General features: G+C 40.7%; 1 protein-coding gene across 2 annotated transcripts in view; it reads right to left on the bottom strand.

Moving 5' to 3' along the window:
* The window catches only part of LOC110520593 (tissue factor pathway inhibitor), a 48,299-nt gene that overhangs the window by 29,746 nt on the left and 804 nt on the right, over positions 1-17,749 (bottom strand). The gene's annotated exons all lie outside the window — the stretch shown is intronic.

Below are 17,749 nucleotides of genomic sequence, written 5' to 3' on the forward strand. Positions count from 1 at the left end.
TCTCTACTTGGACACTCATCTTCTACACATCTATCACTCCAGTGTTTAATTGCGATATTGTAATTATTTCGCCACTATGGCCTATTTATTGCCTTACCTCCCTTATCCTACCTCATTTGCATACAGAGTATATAGACTTTTTCTATCGCATTATTGACTGTGTTTGTTTATTCCATATGTAACTCTCAAATCAAATCAAAAGTATTTATATAGCCCTTCGTACGTCAGCTGATATCTCAAAGTGCTGTACAGAAACACATTCTAAAACCCCAAACAGCAAGCAATGCAGGTGTAGAAGCACTGTGGCTAGGAAAAACTCCCTAGAAAGGCCAAAACCTAGGAAGAAACCTAGAGAGGAACCAGGCTATCAGGGGTGGCCAGTCCTTTTCTGGCTGTGCCGGGTGGAAATTATAACAGAACTGTAAAGAGAACTGTGTTGTTGTCTGTGTCACACTGCATTGCTTTATCATGGCCAGGTCGCAGTTGTAAATGAGAACTTGTTCTCAACTAGCCTACCTGGTTAAATAAAGGTGAAATAAATAAATAAAATACCAATCCCTTTCACTATCCTTACCCACTACCCATCCCTTTCACTTTCCTTACCCACTACCCATCCCTTTCACTTTCCTTTCACTAACCTTACCCATTACCAATCCATTTTTTCTATCCTTACCCACTACCCACCCCTTTCACTTTCCTTACCCACTACGCACCCCTTTCACTTTCCTTACCCACTAGCCACCCCTTTCACTTTCCATCCCTTTCCTTACCCACTACCAATCCCTTTCACTATCCTTACCCACTACCCATCCCTTTCACTGTCCTTACCCACTACACATCCCTTTCACTGTCCTTACCCACTACCCATCCCTTTCACTTTCCTTACCCACTACCCACCCCTTTCACTTTCCTTACCCACTACCCACCCCTTTCACTTTCCTTACCCACTACCAATCCCTTTCACTATCCTTACCCACTACCCATCCCTTTCACTTTCCTTACTCACTACCCATCCCTTTCACTTTCCTTACTCACTACCCACCCCTTTCACTTTCCTTCACCACTACCCACCCCTTTCACTTTCCTTACCCACTACCCATCCCTTTCACTTTCCTTACTCACTACCCACCCCTTTCACTTTCCTTACCCACTACCCACCCCTTTCACGTTCCTTACCCACTACCCATCCCTTTCACTTTCCTTACCCACTACCCATCCCTTTCACTTTCCTTACCCACTACCACCCCTTTCACTATCCTTACCCACTACCCACCCCTTTCACTTTCCTTACCCACTACCCATCCCTTTCACTATCCTTACCCACTACCCACCCCTTTCACTTTCCTTACCCACTACCAATCCCTTTCACTATCCTTACCCACTACCCATCCCTTTCACTATCCTTACCCACTACCCACCCCTTTCACTTTCCTTACCCACTACCCACCCCTTTCACTTTCCTTACCCACTACCCATCCCTTTCACTTTCCTTACCCACTACCCACCCCTTTCACTTTCCTTACCCACGACACATCCCTTTCACTTTCCTTACCCACTACCCATCCCTTTCACTTTCCTTACCCACTACCCATCCCTTTCACTTTCCTTACCCACTACCCACCCCTTTCACTTTCCTTACCCACTACCCATCCCTTTCACTTTCCTTACCCACTACCCACCCCTTTCACTTTCCTTACCCACGACACATCCCTTTCACTTTCCTTACCCACTACCCACCCCTTTCACTTTCCTTACCCACGACACATCCCTTTCACTTTCCTTACCCACTACCCATCCCTTTCACTTTCCTTACCCACGACACATCCGGCCCTACCCACCACCCATCCCTTTCCTTACCCACTACCCATCCCTTTCCTTACCCACTAGCTATCCCTTTCCTTACCCACTACCTACCCCTTTCCTTACCCACTACCCATTCCTTTCCTTGCCCACTACCCATTCCTTTCCTTACCCACTACGTATCCCTTTCCTTACCCACTACCTATCCCTTTCCTTGCCTTACCCAGACAAGAGACAAATGCATTGAGCAGTAAATGTGACCATAGGTTCTGAAGGTGTAGGTTCTAAATGTGTTCTGGCATCAGGAGAGAAGCTTTAATCAGATTCACTACTGAATATCCAGGCCTTGCATTATTACTAAAGGGAGTGGGGGAGGAAAATAAAGTATAAAAGCAGGACGAGCAATACAACCTATGAAACAGTCTCAAACTAAAGGTTGACTACGCCAAGCCACTAACATACATTATTATCTCAAAAAGCAGAAGCTCTTTTGCAAATCCTTTGAACAATTCCCAAGCCTTGCCCTAATACGGAGAAAATCAAGGAACCTCTACCACTCCCCATTAAAAGCACTTTACATAGTATTGCTCACTCTGTTCAGATCTCTTGTGAAAGGCAAGTGTAGACTCAGACCAACCAGGCCTCTTTTCCGCACCTTTTGTACACTCTTGGGTTTCAGCAGTTCTGCATGAGAGCTTAGCACAACATTTCACAACATCTTGTTATGACATCTCCCTACATCGTTACGTGAGAGTTCTGATCTGTTATCTCATCAAATGTATTGTAGGCTACGCTTAGCAGAACGCTTGCATCGTAGGTACTTAAACATACAGCATCTCTCTCTATATCTTGAGAACATCAGACCTGGTGTTTTCATGAGAGTTCTCTTCTCACCATGTGGCCTGTTATTTTATACAGCACATCAGGGGTACATTTTGGGGCTAGAGTATAGGGCTAGAAATGTCACTGGTTCAAATCCCGGAGCCGACAAAGTGAAAACCTGTGGCTGTGACCTTGAGCAAGGCAATTAACCCAAATTGCTCCAAGGGCGCTGGACAATGGTGACACTGGCCATGATCCCATTCGCTGCGGTCGTCTCAGGGGGAGTTGGGATATACAAAAAAATAAAATCCATTACGCAATAGTACATGTGTGCAACAGGACAAATATAAGCCCCACCCAAAATATTATTATTTTGACAAAAGAAAATTCTAAAGAGGTTGTGAAAAATCTACCATATCAATTCATATAGGCCTATTTAGGCAAGGCATTTGAATCAAACCAGGTTGGGGTTACATCACATCTTCATAGATTATCACCGGCTTTTCATGAACGTCACAGTCAAATAAGAAAGTGGGTATAAGTATGGGAAAGGCTTGAGGCAGTAAGTAATAGTGTCTTTTGACACAACGGCTGAAGAATTGAATGGTCAAAATGGGTCACTAATGTGCAGTGGAAGATCCTGGCCAATCATAGGAAAACATATGGCCTCATAGAGATAAGAGAGGGGGGAAACCCAGCTCACAGGCCACCTTTCTAGCTCCACTGTGTTCTCAAAAAATGTAATCTTAAACCATTTCATTAGGGTTTTCATTTTGTTTCCAAGTCTTCCAGTAACTCAAGCCACATGTCTGATGGAGCCCGTATCATGTAGAGACCATTGTTTCCTGACCTCAGCACTGAATCATCTGTTAGTCAGACAGGAAGAACCACCATAATCCTATCCGCTCACAGATGCTCGGTGAAATCCTCATCAGCCTACATACACACCCCACATACTGTATACTCCCCCCAACAGTTTAAGAACAAGGAAACATATATCCCTATCAACTCAGACATGCACCAGCCTGTACTGACTCATAGGAAGAGGCATGACACACAGGGCTATTAGATGGTTGAACACAAAGCAATAAGTGACATCATACAGTCTGTTACTCCCGGCAACTGCAATAAAATGTGTCATTTGGCCCTTTGTTCAGTTTGCCCAAGGTGCATCCTATTTCTATCAATTTTTAACTCCTACACTATGCACAAACCCTTGTCTTAATGATTTTGAATGACAACATTGATGTTTATAAGGCTACGGTATCATAATGACCTGGAAAGTATTGGAAGCCCCTATGAGATATAAACTTTTAATTCGAGTTTTGAAAAGTGGGACGCAGTATCTCTTTTTTAGCCCGACCAACTTTGTATTGTGGGTGAGGGAAAGCCTGATAGCTAGCCAGTCAGGGGCTGATGGAAGCAATGGGCAGGGAGTAGGCATTGCTTCTCCAGATATAGCACCGCAAGTTGAAGCACACCAATTTCTCCAAGTGACAGTGGACAGGACATTGGGATTAACCTGTGGCTGAGGCTCCAGCCAAGTACATTTGTCATCTCAACGCTGTGTCATGCATTAGTGCAAAGACATTTTCTCACATGCTCCACTGTTTGTCACTGTATCCCAATGCAGTGCCAGAGCCTTTCTGGAAGTGGTGAAACTGCACTTCATGTGTGCAACTGAACTGAATCACAAGAGAATAAATGTCTCTTTCCAGCAGAGACGTAAACATCTAGCTGAGTGTCTGTATCGCTCTGATGAAGTTAAAGCTGAATATGTAGACAATGTTTTACACCGAATATGTATTCATTTGTTCACTCTGACTGGCATGCACAAAGTGAACATTGAGGCTATGACATGAATAGGAATTGAAGGAAAGTGAAAGTAAATAACATACAAGGTTCTTAGATGGGAGACTATATATAGTATATACCGATATATAGAAAAAGCAAATTTATGTCACGTTATGGTACTGTATCTCTTGTGCAATTGATTTAACTGGGAAATGTTTTCACTTTCCGTATAGTACCAGAGCCTAGACCCTGTGTTCTTGCACTTTCCTGGTTTACTATTCAGATTGCTATCTCAATTTGTATAATTCCGGCTGCAAAAGCAAAAAACTTAACCTGTTACATTGATACGCCATACAACACTCCTTCCGTGGCCTTCAACTGCTTTTAAATGCTTGTAAACTCTCCTTCCAGACTCACATTAAGCATCTCCAATCCAAAGTTAAATATAGAATTGGCTTCCTATTTCGCAACAAAGCCTCCTTCACTTATGCCGCCAAACGTATCCTCGTAAAACTATTCTACCGATCCTTGACTTAGGAGATGTAATTTACAAAATAGCCCCCAACACTACTGAGCAAACTGGATGTAGTCTATCACAGGGCCATCTGTTTTATCACCAAAGCCCCACATACAGTGGGGCAAAAAAGTATTTAGTCAGCCACTAATTGTGCAAGTTCTCCCACTTAAAAAAGATGAGCGAGGCCTGTAATTTTAATCATAGGTGCACTTCAACTATGACAGAGAAAATGGAGAGAAAAAATCCAGAAAATCACATTGTAGGATTTTTTATTAATTTTTTTGCAAATTATGGTGTAAAATAAGTATTTGGTGACCTACAAACACGCAAGATGTCTGGCTCTCACAGACCTCTTCTTTAAGAAGCTCCTCGGTCCTCCACTCGTTACCTGTATTAATGGCACCTGTTTGAACTTGTTATCAGTATAAAAGACACCTGTCCACAACCTCAAACAGTCACACTCCAAACTCCACTATGGCCAAGACCAAAGAGCTGTCAAAGGACACCAGAAACAAAATTGAAGAATGAATCTGCAATAGGTAAGCAGCTTGGTTTGAAGAAATCAACTGTGGGAGCAATTATTAGGAAATGGAAGACATACAAGACCACTGATAATCTCCCTTGATCTGGAGCTCCACGCAAGATCTCACCCCGTGGGGTCAAAATGATCACAAGAACGGTGAGCAAAAATCCCAGAACCACACGGGGGGACCTAGTGAATGACCTGCAGAGAGCTGGGACCAAAGTAACAAAGCCTACCATCAGTAACACACTACGCCGCCAGGGACTCAAATCCTGCAGTGCCAGACGTGTCCCCCTGCTTAAACCAGTACATGTCCAGGCCCGTCTAAGGTTTGCTAGAGAGCATTTGGATGATCCAGAAGAAGATTGGGATAATGTCATATGAAACCAAAATATAACTTTTGGTAAAAACTCAACTCGTCGTGTTTGGAGGACAAAGAATGCTAAGTTGCATCAAAAAAACACCATACCTACTGTGAAGCATGGGGGTGGAAACATCATGCTTTGGGGCTGTTTTTCTGCAAAGGGACCAGGACAACTGATCCGTGTAAAGGAAAGAATGAATGGGGCCATGTATCGTGAGATTTTGAGTGAAATCCTCCTTCCATCAGCAAGGATATTGAAGATGAAATGTGCCTGGGTCTTTCAGCATGACAAGGATCCCAAACACACCGCCCAGGCAACGAAGGAGTGGCTTCGTAAGAAGCATTTCAAGGTCCTGGAGTGGCCTAGCCAGTCTCCAGATCTCAACCCCATAGAAAATCTTTGGAGGGAGTTGAAAGTCCGTGTTGCCCAGCAACAGCCCCAAAACATCACTGCTCTAGAGGAGATCTGCATGGAGGAATGGGCCAAAATACCAGCAACAGTGTGTGAAAACCTTGTGAAGACTTACAGAAAACGTTTGACCTCTGTCATTGCCAACAAAGGGTATTTAACAAAGTATTGAGATAAACTTTTGTTATTGACCAAATACTTATTTTCCAAAATAATTTGCAAATAAATACATTAACAATCCTACAATGTGATTTTCTGGATTGTTTTCTTCTAATTTTGTCTGTTATAGTTGAAGTGTACCTATGATGACAATTACAGGCCTCTCTCATCTTTTTAAGTGGGATAACTTGCACAATTGTTGGCTGACTAAATACTTTTTTGCCCCACTGTACAACCCACCACTGCGACCTCTATGCTCTCGTTGGTTGGCCCTCACTACATATCCGTCGCCAAACCCACTGGCTCCATGTGATCTGGAATTCTTTGCTAGGTAAAGCCCCGCCTTATCTCAGCTCACTGGTCACCATAGCAGCACCCACAAGTAGCACGCGCTCCAGCAGGTACAGTGCCTTGCGAAAGTATTCGGCCCCCTTGAACTTTGCGACCTTTTGCCACATTTCAGGCTTCAAACATAAAGATATAAAACTTTATTTTTTTGTGAAGAATCAACAACAAGTGGGACACAATCATGAAGTGGAACGACATTTATTGGATATTTCAAACTTTTTTAACAAATCAAAAACTGAAAAATTGGGCGTGCAAAATTATTCAGCCCCCTTAAGTTAATACTTTGTAGTGCCACCTTTTGCTGCGATTACAGCTGTAAGTCGCTTGGGGTATGTCTATCAGTTTTGCACATCGAGAGGCTCCGTGAGTGACAGCATCGTTTTGCGTATCAGTTCATAAACCATGTGGCATGGAATCGGTACGTCAAAAATCTCTCCCAACTACTTTGCAAATGTGACAGCTGTCCATTTTTTTGTCCTGAAATGAAACTGATATACTTTGTTATTTATCACAATTTTCTTTAACCAATTATAAAAATATATAAAAATAAAAAAGTCAAATAAAATGCAGGGCCGACAGTGAAGTTCCCTACTTTTTCCCCCTTCCACATTCCTCTTCCATTTTTGTGGTAATGCTGCAATTAGTTGGTTGTAATTTTGGGTATAGCAGACAAATATGTTTTTTGTTAGCTACATGTGTGACATAACTCCACCTGTCCTATTTATGATATAATTTACAAAGATTATACCTTGTTTTTTATCTACTAGTATATTGTAGTTTAATCACACTATTTGTTGTATTAAATTATGTTGTATTAGTTCTATTTTATATTTGATTGAAATTCCAACCAACTTTCTATGGCTTGTTTATAAAATAGTGATTTGTTTGGGGGGGGGGGGGGGTGATTTCCTTTTCAAATAACTGGAAGTGCCATGTTGTAATCTGAATAAAGGGGAAAAGGCCATTCTTGAACATGGGGTGCGACATTATTATTAATTTGCTAGAGAACCAGTTCAGATTTAAGTATAACTTTTTGTGCGTATGGTACATTTCTGGCATCGTTTATTTCAGCTCATGAAACATGGGACAAACACTTTACATGTCATTTTTGTTCAGTGTATAAAAACTGACATACGCGCCAGAGTTGCATATCACATTTAACAAACCAAACATTGATGTAAAAAGTAAAAACTCAAACCGGTCCGTGCATCAATATGAGTATATAGTAAAATATGGTATACCGCCCGCCCTATTGCAACATAGTAAGTATTAGTTCAATTATCTTTCTCAAATCTTGAGGGAAGGTAATGCAATTGCCTCGATGTTCAATGTTCAAGCTCGAAGTTCAGCTGCATTAACATTTCAATGTTACGGACACCAATCTATTTTGAAAACACATTTTTAAACGTTTATGACAATAATAACCCTGTTAAGATCAGTTCTAGAGGTTGACCGATTATGATTTTTCAAAGATAACGATTATTGGAGGACCAAAAAAGCCGATACTGATTAATCGGACGATTTTTTTACAATTTATTTGTAAAAATGACAATTACAACAATACTGAATGAACACTTATTTTAACTTAATATAATACATCAATAAAATCAATTTAGCCTCAAGTAAATTATGAAACATGTTCAATTTGGTTTAAATAATGAAAAAACAAAGTGTTGGAGAAGACAGTACAAGTGCAATATTTGCCATGTAAGAAAGCTAACGTTTCAGTTCCTTGCTCAGAACATGAGAACATATGAAAGCTGGTGGTTCCTTTTAACATCAGTCTTCAATATTTCCAGGTAAGAAGTTTTAGGTTGTAGTTATTATAGGAATTATAGGACTATTTCCCTCTATACTATTTGTATTTCATTAACTTTCGACTATTGGATGTTTTTATAGGCACTTTAGTATTGCAAGTGTAACAGTATAGCTTCCGTCTCTCTCCTCGCTCCTCCCTGGGCTCGAAACAGCAACACAATGACAACAGCCACCAACAACTAGAAGACTCAGAGCGAGTGACGTTTGAAACGCTATTAGCACACGCTAACTAGCTAGCCATTTCACTTCGGTTACACCTCATCTCGGGAGTTGATAGGTTTGAAGTCATAAACAGCGCAATGCTTGACGCACAACGAAGAGTTGCTGGCAAAACGCACGAAAGTGCTGTTTGAATGAATGTTTACGCGCCTGCTTCTGCCTACCACCGCTCAGTCAGATACTTGTATGCTTGTATGCTCAGTCAGATTATATGCAACACAGGACACGCTAGATCATATCTATTAATATCATCAACCATGTGTAGTTAACAAGTGGTTATGATTGATTGTTTTTTATAAGATAAGTTTAATGCTAGCTAGCAACTTACCTTGGCTTACTGCATTCGCGCAACTCCTTGTGGAGTGCAACGAGAGAGAGGAAGGTCGTTATTGCATTGGACTAGTTAACTTCTTGATGCACCCATCCCGTTAGCGGGATCATTTTCATCAACATCTGCTGAATTGCAGCACGCCAAATTCAAATTAAATTACTACACATATTTAATTTTCATGAAATCACAAGTGCAATATAGCAAAACACAGCTTAGCTTGTTGTTAATCCACCTGGCATGTCAGATTTCAATACAGCTTTTCGGCGAAAGCATAACAAGCGTTTATGTAAGAACATCTCTCTCAGTAGACAAAATATTACAAACACCTAGCAGCCAAGTAGATTGGTCACGAAAGTCAGAAAAGTAATAGATTAAATCGCTTACCTTTGATGATCTTCGGATATTTGCACTCACGAGACTCCCAGTTACACAATAAATGTTCCTTTTGTTCCATAAATATTATTTTTATATCCAAAATACCTCCATTTGTTTGGCTCGTTATGTTCAGAAGTCCACAGGCTCGAGCGGTCACGACATCGCAAACGAAAATTCCAAATAGTATCCGTAATGTCCATAGAAACATGTCAAACGTTTTTTATAATCAATCCTCAGGTTGTTTTTAAAATATATAATCGATAATATATCAATCGGGACTGTCGCTTTTTCAATAGGAGAGGGAGAGACAATGGCTGCCCCACTCTGTTGAGCAAGCAAAACTCTGCGAACACCCAGCTATCCACTGACGGGATGTTATCTTTCTCGCTCATTTTTCTAAATAAAAGCCTGAAACTATGTCTAAAGACATTTGACACCTTGAGGAAGCCATTGGAAAAGGAATATGGTTGATAGGCATCCAATGGAACAGAGAGCATTCAGGAAAAACAGCACTTCCTGTTTTGATTTTCCTCAGGTTTTTCGCCTGCAATATCAGTTCTGTTATACTCACAGACAATATTTTTGACAGTTTTGGAAACTTTAGAGTGTTTTCTATCCTAATCTGACAATTAAATGCATATTCTAGTTTCTGGGCCTGAGAAATAGGCAGTTTCAAATGGGTACGTTTTTTTGCCAAAAACGAAAATCCTGCCCCATACACTCAAGATTGGATCCCCCGAGCTGACAAGGTGAAAATCTGTCGTTCTGCCCCTGAACAAGGCAGTTAACCCACCGTCCTTAGGCCGTCATAATAAGAAAATAAGAATGTGTTCTTAACTGACTTGCCTACTTAAATAAAGGTCTAAAAAAAAATTTTAAATAAGTGAATTAAAAATAAATCGTCAAATCAGCGCCAAAAAATACCGTTTTCCGATTGTCATGAAAACTTGAAATCGGCCCTAATTAATCGTCCATTCCGATCAATCGGTCGACCTCTAATCAGTTCATCTTGCATTTATGCGATGGATGCAGATATGCTGCTTTCAGATCTGCCTAGCAGAGAAGACAGATAAAATGTTCAATGGACGGTAAGCCAGCATATTGATTGCTGTAGTTAAAGCAGTCTTATAAGCTTGTACCAGATGGCTCCTTGCCAGAACAATCCCAAGAAGCATGCTGCAGCAGCCCAGTGCAGTCAAAATTCTGTTTTTCCTCTGATTTACATCATAATGTATAACAGCTGATGAAACTAACACTGTAAAATTGTTAACGAATTTGATCTGTGTAATTTCCTGATAGTTGTTGGTTGAAAATACAATATACACAGGATCTTCTAATCAGCAGTTTGCATAGGAGTTTGGGGTTTTCATGGTGACATCACCATGCGGTACCATGCAGTAAATTAGTTAATAGACCAATAACAAAGACAGTTCCAAACCTCTGCCAATAACAGCTAGTTTTCAGTTTTCCCCTCCCCACTTAGACCACTCACAGACAAGTCCAAGCTAAATTCTTGCTTGAGAAATAGTTTTGCTAAAAAGCTATTTTTACCCATTTTAATTTAAATCTATTACAGTAAAGAACTTTATTGTTTGTCACGGCCGTCAAAAGAAGTGGACCAGTGTGGTGAGCATACATTTTCCTTTTATTTTAAAATGTCGCCAACAAAACAACAAACGAAAGAAACAGCCGTGAGGCTTACAGGGCGAAGTTTCACAAACAAAGTTAACTACCCACACTGACAGGAGGGGAAAAGGGCTACCTAAGTATGATTCCCAATCAGAGACAACGATACACAGCTGTCCCTGATTGAGAACCATACCCGGCCAAAACATAGAAATAAAGAAACATAGAAAACAAAACATAGAATGCCCACACCACATCACACCCTGCCCTAACCAAATAGAGAAATAAAACGGCTCTCTAAGGTCAGGGCGTGACATTGTTATTCAGAAATGATATGACATTGTTCCTGTTCCCAAGAAAGCTAAGGTAATTGAGCTAAACGACTACCGCCCCCGTAGCACTCACTTCCGTCATCATGAAGTGCTTTGAGGGACTAGTCAAGGACCATATCACCTCCCCCCTACCTGACACCCTAGACCCACTCCAATTTGCTTACCACCCCAATAAGTCCACAGACGACGCAATCGCAACCACACTGCACACTGCCCTAACCCATCTGGACAAGAGGAATACCTATGTGAGAATGCTGTTCATCGACTACAGCTCCGCATTTAACACCATAGTACCCTCCAAACTCGTCATCAAGCTCGAGACCCTGGGTCTCCACCCCGCCCTTTTGTCACCAAAAGCACTCACAAACTTTTACAAATGCACAATCGAGAGCATCCTGTCGGGCTGTATCACCGCCTGGTACAGCAACTGCTCCGCCCACAACCGTAAGGCTCTCCAGAGGGTAGTGAGGTCTGCACAACGCATCACCAGGGGCAAACTACCTGCCCTCCAGGACACCTACTCCACCCGATGTCACAGGAAGGCCATAAAGATCATCAAGGACAACAACCACCCGAGCCACTGCCTGTTCACCCCGCTGTCATCCAGAAAGCGAGGTCAGTACAGGTGCATCAAAGCAGGGACCGAGAGACTGAAAAACAGCTTATATTTCAAGGCCATCAGACTGTTAAAAAGCCACCACTAACATTGAGTGGCTGCTGCCAACATACTGACTCAACTCCAGCCACTTTAATAATGGAAATTGATGGAAAAAAATTGAAAAAAAAATATCACTAGCCACTTTAAACAATGCCACTTAATATAATGTTTACATACCCCACATTACTCATCTCATATGTATATACTGTACTCTATATCATCTACTGCATCTTGCCATCTTGATGTAATACATGTATCACTAGCCACTTTAAACAATGCCACTTTTATATGTTTACATACCCTACATTACTCATCTCATATGGATATACTGTACTCGATACCATCTACTGCATCTTGCCTATGCCGTTCTGTACCATCGCTAATTCATATATCTTTATGTACATATTCTTTATCCCTTTACACTTGTGTGTATAAGGTAGTAGTTGTGGAATTGTTAGGTTAGATTACTCATTGGTTATCACTGCATTGTCGGAACTAGAAGCACAAGTATTTCGCTACACTCGCATTAACATCTGCTAACCATGTGTATGTGACAAATAAAATTTGATTTGATTTGATATTGATATAAAAATGGCTATATTGGACCTTTAAATTGCCTGCAGATTATATTTATGGTCATTTTAAATTGACACTGTCCCATTAAAATTTTTTAGGGCCGAACACTGACTAAGTGTTGAAATCATTGCACATTTTCACTGGTCGAACCCAAAGGGCTGCCACTCTTTTATAGATCTCATCAGGTGATCTAGCTACTGTAGCCTACCTCACAAACTCACAACAATACACTAAAACAGAGTTACAGTAAGCTTTCCTGAAGTCACGCTCCTTAATATATAAGCTAAAAGCAAATTAAAAATGGCACATTCTAAGCAATTTCCTTTTGCATATCGCCGGGGGCTTTAGCATAGCGGACCATATCAAACAGTGAGTGAACAGCTTATTAAATTTCCCCAGAAATGCATGCTGTTTATGCTGTTCACCTCCACCAGATGACTAGAGGGGCATTAAGATTCCCGTCCATTTCAAAGTTGATACTAATGTTGTGTTTGTAAAAGGGCAGAGAATTCTTCTACTGTTTTTCCTCTAATTTACTTTTAAAAAATAGCAACGCAACATGCAACCATTTCAAAGATTTTGCTGAATAACAATTCTTATAAGGAAGTTAGTCAATTTAAATGAATTGATTAGGCCCTAATCTATGGATTTCACATGAATTGCCAGGCCAACCCACTGGAGAGCCAGACCCAGCCAATCAGAAGGAGTTTTTATTACAGACAGAAATTCCCCCCCTCCCTTCCTCTGATGATCACGCAAGTGAAGAAGCCGGATGTGGAGGTTGTGGGCTGGTGTGGTTATACGTGGTCTGCGGTTGTGAAGCCAGTTGGACGTACTGCCAAATTCTCTAAAAAGATGTTGGAGGCGGTTTATGGTAGAGAAATTAACATCAATTTCTCTGGCAACAGCTAAGGTGGACATTCCTGCAGTCAGCATGCAAATTATGGGCACTCAAGCATATTGTATACTCCAAGAAGGTCAGGGTTGTGATATAGAGGCCAATTGCTTGTTGTGTATTTGTGTTTGTGTAAATCATTACAAGTTAATAATGAGTGTGTACACTACACTGTGAGGTGCCCTAAAAATGTAAACTTGCAAAAAGGCAACAAACTTGTTAAAGACCAAACTTATAGTGTCTAAATGTACATACCAGGTTGAATTCAGTGTTTGGATTAAACAAGACCTATTTTACAGATGTAGGATCGTCATTTGAGCCAGTTTGCTACAGCAGGAAAATAATCCTACAGCAACAAGATCTGTGGAATTATTATTTGGAATTATAATTCATGGACATTTTTGTAGGAGTTTCTACATTTTTCGCAAAGTTCTCCTGCAACAGGGTGATCAAATTAAGACCTGCCATCTTTAGCAGTCATATCATGACTTTGGCCCAGATGTGGGCCATGTCCTAGGTAACACACATGACATTAAAACACATACAGTAATAAAGTGGTCATAAAATGGCAATAGTACAGTAACACGTTATATCCCAGTAAAATACCAATATGAGGGGATTTAAATTCTATTGCAGACTATTGAACTTCATATGTCTTCTACAGAACCTCAATGACAGGCCGTCGAGGATACCTGGCCAGGTTTGCCCTACAGTATATTTTGTACCATCCCTACTCATCGCGCCACCTTAACAACCTTTGAGACTATTGCAACCTGGCATAAGGAACTCCCAGCTGCAGCTCTGATCAGGGTATGAACTGTGCGCCATCTGGACAAGGAAGAAGCCACTGCTCCAAAACCACCATTAAAAAAAAGCCAGACGACGGTTTGCAAATGCATATGGGGACAAAGATCGTACTTTTTGGAGAAATGTTCTCTGGTCTGATGAAACAAAAATAGAACTGTTTGTCCATAATGACCATCGTTATGTTTGGAGGAAAAAGGGGGAGGCTTGCAAGCCAAAGACCACCATCCCAACCGTGAAGCACGGGGGTGGCAGCATCATGTTGGGGGGTGCTTTGCTGCAGGAGGAACTGGTGCCCTTCACAAAATAGATGGCTTCATGAGGAAGGAAAATTATGTGGATAAATTGAAGCAACATCTCAAGACATCAGTCAGGAGGTTAAAGCTTGGTCGCAAATGGGTCTTCCAAATGAACAATGACCCCAAGCATACTTCCAAAGTTGTGGCAAAATGGCTTAAGGACAACAAAGTCAAGGTATTGGAGTGGCCATCACAAAGCCCTGACCTCAATCCTATAGAAAATGTGTGGCCAGAACTGAAAAAGCACGAGCGAGCAAGGAGGCCTACAAACCTGACACAGTTACTTACACCAGCTCTGACAAAATTCCCCCAACTTATTGTGGGAACCTTGTGGAAGGCTACCCAAAACAATTGACCCAAGTTAAACAATTTAAAGGCAATGCTACCAAATACTAATTGAGTGTACGTAAACATCTGACCCACTGGGAATGTGATGAAAGAAATAAAAGCTTAAATAAATCTCTCTCTACTATTATTCTAACGTTTCACATTCTTGAAATAAAGTGATGATCCTAATTGACCTAAAACAGGGAATTTTTACTCAGATTAAATGTCAGGAATTGTGAAAAACTGAGTTGAAATGTATTTGGCTAAGGTGTGCGTACTCTTCCGACATCAACTGTATAGAGCCGTATTGGTGTGTATTCTCAGAAAAGTAGTTATTCTAGGGCAAACCTAAAACAGTCTTAATTTGAATCCAGGTTTCTCTGGGGTCATTATATAAGGGGCAGTGCAGTTAACTTGATTTTCCAGATCCCCCCCCCCCCCCTGATATTTCCACACTATCAGGTCGAAATAACACCCTGAAATGTTGAAAGTTATGATCATGCCCTTTTTGTGTAAGAGCTAAAAAAAATGTATCCTGAAATTTCTGCCTGTTCATGTGGGATGGAGATTTTGGCTCAGATCATGATGTCACAATCTGATCTGATTATAATACATCAATGACCATTCATCTGTGTAAGGGACAGTGGGCTCTATCACGGCTGTGTAAGTAAATACCTTCAAATTAGTTTCCTAACGCTCACACGATCAGACAGCATTTCAATGCCCAAAAGAGGCTCAGGGAAATGAATTACAAAAAAAGTTATTTTCATTAAATAAACACACAGAGTGATTTGTTAGGCATAAAGTGATGATTTCAAAATACAACTAAATAGACTGCATGGGGGCTTTAAATTGCACATATCATCATTGAGGTGGAGGTGGACCTGTATCAGTGACCTAGACCAAATAGACTGATCATCTGCAGAGATGGAGCACCTCATGCCTGTCGTTATCATTGGTTATAACTAGGTATGGCCATGTACAAAATCTAAATGACCTTAGATATATTCTTAGTGTCAGTCAAAGCTGCTGATAAAAGTCTGTCAGCGGTATGAACACTGCCTGACGACTCTGAATTCTACCGCTGCTCTATTGTTCGCTACATTCTTCAGTCTGAGACGGCCATCGTTGAAGTCGTTTGTGGTGACGTCAAAATGAGGGGTGTTGTACAAAACAAAGTCATCAGCGATTGGATTATCTCTAAGCAAACAAAGTATCAAAGCCAATGACTAATTTTCAAAATGCCCATGTGTGTTCGGACTCTGGTCCAACCCACCGTTTTCTGGAACCAATCACAATATTTAGAAAGCGTTTGCATTCTATAAATCGTCAGGGAGGTACTCAGATCCAGACTCAATGCGGAGAAGAAACTAACATCTGTGGGCGTAGCGTAGAGTTTGGCCGGCACTAGGACTCTGGGTAGTTCCGTGTAGCTCAGTTGGCAGAGCATGATGCTTGCAACGCCAGCGTTATGGGTTTGATTCCCACAGGGGACTAGTATGAAAATGTATGCACTCACAACTGTAAGTTGCTCTGGACAAGAGCGTCTGCTAAATTAAGTAAATGCAAATGTGGAGCCAGGCAAATGAATACTTGGTAGAACTGTAATATAGAAACTAGATACCCTCTGTACAAATAATGCTGAATTGTGTTCTCCCAAAAAATAGAATTCCTATAATACCCTCCAACATTCTATATGTGCAACTTGTTGGGTGCTATACCATTTGGTTTTATGCTTTTTGATGCATGTTATCATAGCCCATACGACTCCCATTGTTTCATTAACAACGTTGATAATGCTGACTTGGCTGTGCCCTGTGGTTTTTATCACATAAATATGTCAAGTTGTATATTTACTTCAAAAACAAAATGATGCTTGAATCAAATGATGGTATCTGTTTTTTTAGTACTTATGTCGATTCTACTTTGGAAAAAAACTGCACATTATATCAAGGAAGATATTTGGCGGGAGCTTTACAGAATAAGCAACTGAAGTGTTTCCCAATTTAGCTAAAATAACAGTCTGTTTTGGTAATTTTTTCCCCAGATAACATTGTTGACATGTCTAATGATATTTTGATGATAATTACATTTATATTTTGCTTTGATTGTTGCTTTTTCCAATAGTTTCTTCTTGGGGTCAAAATGACCCCAGTTGGTAATCAATGTATGTAAAATATGTTGGGAGCTTGAGGGTTAAAAACGTGGTTTGATAAATGGCCTAAAGCTTGGAAAGAGGTTGCCTACCAGGTCTTTTAAAACGTCAAGGAGAATGCACAGTATTGGAAAACGGAAATCAAATGACTTAGTCCTTAGGCTATGTAGTTAACAAGTGGCAGGATATATGGTCAACTGACCAGGCACAATTAAAATATGACAATAGATAATAATAGCCTATTTTTAAAGTAGGACGTTTAATAGTTGTCCACATGGAATTGTATGGAATTTTACGCGTGTTCGTCAAGCACATCTGCGCACAAACACTAGGCTATAATTAACTATTAACAATGGTTAAGCCCCTTACGAAAAAGATTGCAGTCAGAGTGCAGTTTAACTGTAGTACAATGCAATATAAGTGCAGTTAAAGTGCAGTCTAACTACAGTATGCTGCAAATCCTTCGTCCAAAAGAACACCGTTTTTTTACTACAATAATTCGGCGGTTTTACTGCAATTACAGTGTGGTATCGTTCAACTGCAGTTCAATTCTGCAATTACTGCGTCCAAAATACCACAGTCGACTGCAGTTACTGCA

This window comes from Oncorhynchus mykiss, chromosome 3, assembly GCF_057628025.1.
Source record: "Oncorhynchus mykiss isolate SJ-2025 chromosome 3, ASM5762802v1, whole genome shotgun sequence".
Classification (NCBI taxonomy): Eukaryota; Metazoa; Chordata; class Actinopteri; order Salmoniformes; family Salmonidae; genus Oncorhynchus; species Oncorhynchus mykiss.